Raw genomic sequence first — 8255 nt, 5'->3', positions numbered from 1 at the left:
ACCCAAGTGGGGTATGTTCTGAGAGAGGCAATGATGAGAGTGTTTATAAATCATTGGTCTTGCCAGCATTGAGCTCAGATTTTGTGGAGAGATAGAGCTGTTAGTCAAGACGTTGCTATGTGACAATGCTGGTTGATATGATGCTAAACAAATGGGTTAGCAATCCGATTCTTTTTATGAGAAATTCTTCAGATTGAGAATGACCAAGTACCATTATGAATACCTCCCTAGTTAAGAGGGAGTGTTGTAAAATGTAACTAGGTTCAGTCTTCATAATGACATTGTAATTGTGATTTTGTAAATGAAGTAAAAAAGAAATTATTTTTGTCATGCCTTGCTTCATGGATTTCATAAGCAAGAAGTTTATTTTTAGATGGCTCCCATTGAGAGCCTTAGGATTTGCCAAAAGGTCAATGTCATGTATAAAGATATGTCAAATATATTCTAGCAAATAGCCCTCCAAAGACAAGCACAATCCTCCTCTTCCTATGTCGGCCTGCAAGATGAAATAACAACTCATGTCGGCTCACGTTATGGAGACACATCGGTTCATAAACTCATGTCGGCTTATATACACGTACATACTACTATATATACCCATCTCGACCTATTCCACAATTAGAAGATTTCGCATCTATCTCTGAGTTTTTCGGTTGGTTAGAACAAAGAATTTCGGATCTTTGGTATAGTGAGAAGACTTCGGATGCCTCTGAGATTTCGCAGAACAATTACAGAGTTCGGATGTGAGAAAAAATCTCGGTCTAAGGCATAGGAATGGAGATTGGGTAGGGAATTCAGATCCCTCTTATGTTCAGATCATAGTGACAACAAGGAGTATTGAAGGGCCAAGATAGCACAGTTCAGATCTTTCTGAAGCTCGATACACAGTGGCAACAAGACATATTTCGGATGTGATCACATGAGTTTCTGAAGGAATATAAAGGGACAACGAGATATAGTGAAGAGTCTCTCTGTCTAGGTATCACATCAAGTGCAGAGAAGCAGCCTTGAAGAAATAACAGTTTGGTACAACCATAGTTCATTGATGATGATAGTAAGAAGGTCTCACGAGAAGAGATCTAGATGAGATCTTAGTGATGTCAATGTCTCAATGCTTAGAAGATCAAAGAGGAAGAGGAGTCAACATGAAGAGAAGACAGTCAAGAGGACTTATGGCTTGGTCTTGGAGTGGCTAATAGGTCAAGGGGCTTGGTCTTGGTATTCGTCTATTGGAATCTCTATAAGAAGAATTTGTATGGGTTTTCCTCTCAAAGAGTGAGAGGTCTTGGCCTTGGCTCATAGCCTACATGTTGTGTCTCTTGTTTATTTATGTTGATGCATTGGTTACTGTTTGATGAAGAAGAACACTAATAATCTAAACAAGTAAAAAGCATTCACAAGCATTCCTAATAGAAGAGAAATTTCCTAATGCTAATGCCCTAGATTTTTCAACACTTAGATCATTGTAAGAGGTAGCATAATGTTTACAAGAGGTGAATCGAACACCTTCCCAGTTAGTGCAAGCAACTATGGTGCCAACACGACTCATTTGAGCAAGCACAAGCTGTTGAAAGTTACTTGAAACATGAAGATAAGGAGGTAAGACTTGCTGTTGCACATTGTTTAAGTGAACTTCTAAGGGTTACAACACCACAAGCTCCTTATAAGGATGATAAAATGAGGGAAATCTTGCAGTTGATCGTGGAAAGTTTTTACGGGTTAAATGACATTAGAAGCCCTTCCTTCAGTAGAAGGAATAAGGTTCTAGAGTTGATGGCTAAGGTAAAATCATATGTCATCATGCTTGATTTAGACTGTGATGATCTTATTCTGCAAATGTTTCATCACTTTCTTGATACTATCAGTGAAGCCCATGACATAGCCATCCAAGATCACATAAAAGCTATCATGATTACCATTATTAATGAGAGTGACGAGATTTCCCAGCCCATTATGTCCTTGTTAGTGGTTGTACTAAAACAACAATAGGTTATTTCTACAACTGCTTACAATTTGGTACGCAGTATTGTCAGGCAATAGGAAGGGAAGCTAAAACGTCACTTGTTTGATGATGCACTAGTGGAAGCAGAGGAGAAGGATGAGGAGATTTGTATTGATGCCCTCATAGGTGAGGACGATAGTACCACTTCACAGATCTTTCCTTCACAACATCCAGGGGACAACCGTACTCAAGAAGAAATAAAAGAAGGCCTTTTAGCAATAAAGGAGAGAACCAAGGCACTAAAAGACTCAATACTACAACAAGATAATGCACTCAAGGCCTTGGGAGTTACGAGTGCTAGGACAACTGCCAATCTTATCCGAATTCGGGGGCATTTAGAGTTGCTAGTGGGGCTGCAACAAAAGTCCACTCTTGAATTGTGGAGTAGCCCTCTTCAGACATACATAGACCAAGCATGCAACGACAAGGGTCCACCTGAGCATATTTTCAGGCCACACATAGAAGATTTGGGGAGTGGCATGGATGGATGGTATCAAACTTGCAAATTTCTTTTACAGGAAGAAAAGCATATGGGGATGCAGACAGGTAATCAGAGTAATCAGAACATCCCATTTGTAATCAGAGTATTGCAACATCAACATGGTGGACATTTTCAGAATATGCCAAGAACTAGTAGTAGAGACATTTTTGAGAAGGTCATGGAATCCAAAGGTCTTCTGGGTACCATTGACACATCCTGTGGCATAATTCCATGGCAGTTTGATTGGCGAGAAATTATGAGATAGTACCCTATCCAATGGGGAATTTATGAAAAAACACTGTTGGCTAGGATTAAATAGTACCCTATCCAATGGGGAAGTTATGAAAAAACACTGTTGGCTAGGATTACAACACAACGTGGGGTTTCTAGTATGGGGGATGATGGATTCCTTAATTGGCAGTGGGATCCAGGTGGCTCATCCCATTGTATGGAAAATAGTGACAGAGATGTGGAGTCTTGCAGCACTGAGATGATTCAACAAATATGTGCTGAAACCTTTCACATACTTGTTTGGGATCCAAGAATTTTTGGGTTGGATGTATTGCTTCACCTTGGATCAGAAATAACGATAGATCGGAAATAACGATAGTTACAAGTTACCCTCATGTCCTATTGATACAAGAGTTGAGCAGTGCCTTCATCAAAGTTAGTTGGGATCCAGGAATTGGACTCAACTCATTAGGACTCCAGAGTTACATATTAGAATTGCTTGGGGACAAGCAATCTCAGGAAGGGAGGACTGTAATGTCCCTTTTCGAGAACAAAAGACTAGCTAACTAATTTAATTATTTAATGTCATCTCTAAAGTGATATTGAGTAATTAAATTAATAAAAGTGATTATTAAGTGACTTAAAAATTAATTAAAGAATAAACCTTATAAAAAAGTCACTTTATTAAAAGAAGGAAAAGAACCCATGGTTTTCAGAAGACCCATGGTATTAACCCATGGTATTCTGACAACCATCACAATAAAAGGAAGGCAGAGGATCATTTGAGGACATGAAGATTTGGATTATTGTGAGTTGGATTTGGGAGCTCTAGTAGCTTACCATGTGAGGGGAAAACCCTTGTACAATCTCAGTTTCGGTGTTGAGAGACACACCCTAGCTGGTGGCGATTAGTTTCGGTGGTGAAAGATTCCACCTTAGTTATGGCAAGAGAAAAACCACTTAGGTTCTTCAGTGGAGCCTAGTGAGATTTTGGAGTAATTGTTAGAAGGCTGAAGCATCGTACACTGCATACGAGGGAGTTTAGCCAGAGAAGGATTTTGAAGAAAACTGAGTTTCTCCAGCTTATCTATTGTTAGGTTCCTTTCAGAGGAATTCGATGTACTTTCCTTCTTAGTAATAATAAATAAATAGCTGGGGTTATTGTAGTCAAATATATCTATTGGTTTTAATTCTGCTCAATTCCAAGTAATAATTCTTATGCATATTTTCTGAAGAATTTCATAGAATAATTTTTAGGAATTAAATAAAATTTAAGAAAGGATTATTACAACGAGCCTTGTCATCACCCAATTGGAGTGTTCTTCCATAGGATGATCGGTTCCCTCTCGTAGACATCTCTGATTTGAAGGCAGAGGAAGATGCAGTGTTTGGCGAGGATCTTGAGTCAATCCAGCAGAATGCAGGTTCTCATATGAGATGAACTACTGTACCATGCCTTGAAATCATACCAAACTTATTGTGCTAGAATGCGGGTTTTAATATAGCTTGAACCGGTGTTATTTGTGCTTTGAAGGCAGAGGAAGATGCAGTGTCTTGCGAGCATCTTCAGTCAGACCAGTATAATGCAGGTTGTTATATGTATTGAACTAATGTACCATGCCTTCAAATCACACGAAGCTTATTTTGCTAGAATGCAGTTTTTTATATAGCTTCAATAGGTACGGTAGAGGGCAGTTTTTTGAAAGCCCCCAAGAGTTTATTAGAATGCAACCATTTGTATGGTTTGGTCCTAAAGTATTCTGGAGGATATACTAGTAGGGTAATTAATGCTTTATCATAAAATCAAATGCCGTCAAGATTTATTTGTGAGGTTTTTTATATGATATTTAGATTACTTCTCTATTTTTTTTTTCCTTGTGGCCATAGACTTAATTTGCTGGAGTGTTATTCGGGTTGCTTTGAACTCGTGGACAATTCAAGTTAAGCTAAAATAACAATTGGCTTTTGAAATTGTGCCTTTGCACATAAATCTTTAAAGATTATTATTATTTTAAGGTTACAGTATTTAGCTTAAATTTATTGAATCTTTAAATAGCTGATTACCTATAATATCAACATTTTCTTCAAAGTTATTCAAACCATCTTATAACATATATAACTATTTAATTCCACCATAAATTGACCATTTTTATTTGGTAAAATCACTGTAAAAATTCATCAAAGTATTCCAGTAAATGAAAAGGGAAGCATTTTATTTTGCATCCCCTTCATGGAGATTTGCTGGTTACATGACTTAGTGGATTATTAATGCTTCAATTTTTCGTATCAATTTTTTTTAAGGCTTTGTTACTTGCATGCCTTAAATCAAGTATTGAGATGTATGGCTGAATAAAACAGGTCACGAAAATTCAGCAGTGTGACATTTTTATTTGTGTAGCAGCATGGCATGGCCTTCTATTGTCTTTAGAGATCAATTGATTATTCACTCTTTTTAAAATATTGGTATGCATCTAAGCTAAAGGAACCTTGTCCCTCGAGGGACAAATCTTCATTTGTTTGGAACTAGCAGTGGGATGGCATATGCTATGGCCCATAAATTATATTGGAAATGACCTAGAACCTGGCAGGTAACCTCTATCTCCTCCATGTACAATCACTTCTTTGGAACTACCAAGGGCAAGGCAAATGCTATAACCTATGAGACAAATTGGAAATTGCCTAGAATCTACCATGTAACCTCTCTCTCCCTTGTCTAGGAAGCGTACTCTGATTTTTTTTCCGATGAACCTCTCTTCTTAGCTTCTATGAAGGTGATTTTTTTTTTCAATCCCTCGCAATTTCTGAATATTTCTTCTTGATTTTATGCAAGCAACGTCGAAGGGAGGGGTGGTGACCGAGTGGAGTGGATTTGTAACAAGGTTGCTGTACTGGAAGGTGTGGCTGGATTATGTCTTTTTTGGGGAGAGGTAATGCTTGTTGGGTTGGGTATATTGGTTTAACATTGCCCCAGATTCCACAGCCCCAAGGGAGCGATCTTGTTAAGGTAGATATAAAAACCAAGATGCAGCCAAACTTTTGTAGGTTACAATATTATAAATAAGAGACAATCATATGGTTTGAAATCATATGTACATGTTTGTTCATTTGAAGTTTTTAAAAGCCCATTATTTTTCAATGATGAATAGGTTCTTTCAATGGTTCATTGAAGTGCAGTTTGCGTTATGTGGGAATGTCCTTGAGGATGGGAATTGTGTTCTCTCTTTTCCCTACATCTTGGGGTACTTGGGGTCATTGGGGAGTGTCCCTAATATAAGGTGGGGACACCTTGAAGGTCTAATGGTATTTAGGATATTGTGCTAGTACATTTGAAAGACATCCCTTGCATCCAAGGAGACCCAACTATCCCCTAAATCATGTAACACTTTGTTTTTATTTTATGTTAAAATGGATAAAATGTAGCCAACAGTGGCTTCTAAACAACTCAAGATTTAGGTTTTTATTTTGTTTGTTTACATACAATTGAGTAGCTATGGCCATCAGAAATGCAAATTTTTAGAGGATATTAGGATTCTAGGATGGAACATATGTCAGCTAATATGGAATGTAGCATGCCCGACACCCTCTGTCCATTGTTGAAAGTACATCATTATTTGATCTTGTAAGTTTTAACCTCGTACAGAAATTATTTGCATACGAATTCTAAAACACAAAAAATAAACAATGCGAGAGCATAACACATAAAACACATATACACATAGATTTTCTCCTGGATCCCAAAACCGGGACTACCAGCTTGATTTTTCATTATGTTCCTTTCAATGTTACAATACATATTTATACATGCCGAACTAAGTCACAGGACACGTCCTCCAAGGTCCCGTGTTCCGTATTTTACATGTCGGACACGAAAACGACCCTAAAACGTGTCGAAAACGTTTTTCATCGTGTCCTGTAAAATGTAAAACGTATTCGCCGGTTTTCGTCGTGTCTTGCATCTGGAAAACGCGTATTCCGTTGATAGAAAACGTTGCCTGCATAAGCTGCAATTTTTTTTGAAAGAAACAAATAATTTTTGAGTGGGGCAGCTTAATGATCAAGTCTAGGCCCTAGTATTTATATGCTATTTATGGTAATGTTAAATTCTTAAAGTAAAAGTGACATTCTCCTTGATCTTCATTTTCATCCTTTTACTTAAATTTTTAACATTACCATGAAATGACTCAGGATGTTTGAGAGTGGTTCCGACCTCATTGGATTTCATATGGAGAAAGTAGAATTTTAGATTTCATTCAAAATGCACCAAACTTATCAGTTTTTCAGGATTTCAGGATTGGGAGATTGTAATGTTTCTAGGTGACACCACCTGCCCGGGCTACCCCTGCCACCAGTAGAGGACGTGGTCTACCTCCTATAGCTCCTACTTATAGTTCTTCAACTTCTAGAGCATAACAAACTCCACTGCCAAATCCACCAGCACCAACATCTACATCTAGAGGGAAAGGGAAAGCTATGGCATTTTCTCGCAAGAGGGGCAGAGGAAATCAATAGGGTTAGACTTTAGTTATTTTCTTATGTGCTTGTAAGTTGTACATGAACAATGAACATTGAATATTCAAGAATCAAGACCAAGCATATCACATTCTAATTTCGAAATAGTAAATTTTGATTCTATTTATTTTTTTAAAGTGAACTATGAACTTTGAGAAGTAATTATATTTTAATTTGATTAGATAAGCTGCAACCTGCAATTTAATATGGATAAAAAACTATATTTCGGTATATATATATATATATTTTATTACATATATATAAAATGTGTCCCCCGTGCCCTGTTTCCAGGTCGCTGCGTTTCGTATTGAATACTCGTATTTACGTGTCCTCTGTGTCTCGTGTCCTCGTGTCATGTGACTTAGATGCCGAAGCATTCAATACCATGGACCGAAAACCATCGCGTCCAATACCATGCACCGAAAACCATCGCGTCTAATACCATGGACCACCAAAAACCATCACGTCCAAAAAAAAAACATGTGCGAAAATCATGCACAAAACCATAGGTGTGTCCACCCAACCTAACATAGGGTCCAAAACCAAAATTTTGCGGGGCGCTGCCCCAGACCCCATAAAGTGGGGTTATGTGTGCCCTTCAAACCCCCTGTGACCCCTCCCCCCGCACTACACAATTAGCGCAACGAAGGGGGTGCTCCGCCGCCCCACCCCCCTCTAACCCCCCGGTTAATTACGTGGGTTAGTCGTGGAAAGAATATAACACAACCCAACATTCTCCCACTTGTTGTTTTCTTTCCATAGGGGGCCACAAGAAAGCTTAGTCATTTTTCTAGCCCTGAAATGCCAATTGTTTCTCTACACCAAGAGAATTTCTCAGAGCTCACAGATTTTGTTAATGCATTTGCAGTATTCTTCAAAGTGTCCACCTTTACCAGCAACACTTTTTTGTCTTCTATCATATCCCTCACAAAGTGATACTGAACATCAATGTGCTTTGTCTTTGAATGATATGCAGGGTTCTTTGCCAAGAAAATTGCACTTTGGCTGTCACAGTCTATCCTTATAGCTTCC

This window comes from Pinus tabuliformis, chromosome 7, assembly GCF_031772625.1.
Source record: "Pinus tabuliformis cultivar Carrire ecotype Pingquan chromosome 7, CPIR1, whole genome shotgun sequence".
Taxonomy (NCBI): Eukaryota; Viridiplantae; Streptophyta; class Pinopsida; order Pinales; family Pinaceae; genus Pinus; species Pinus tabuliformis.
Note: the sequence above shows the minus strand (reverse complement) of the source record.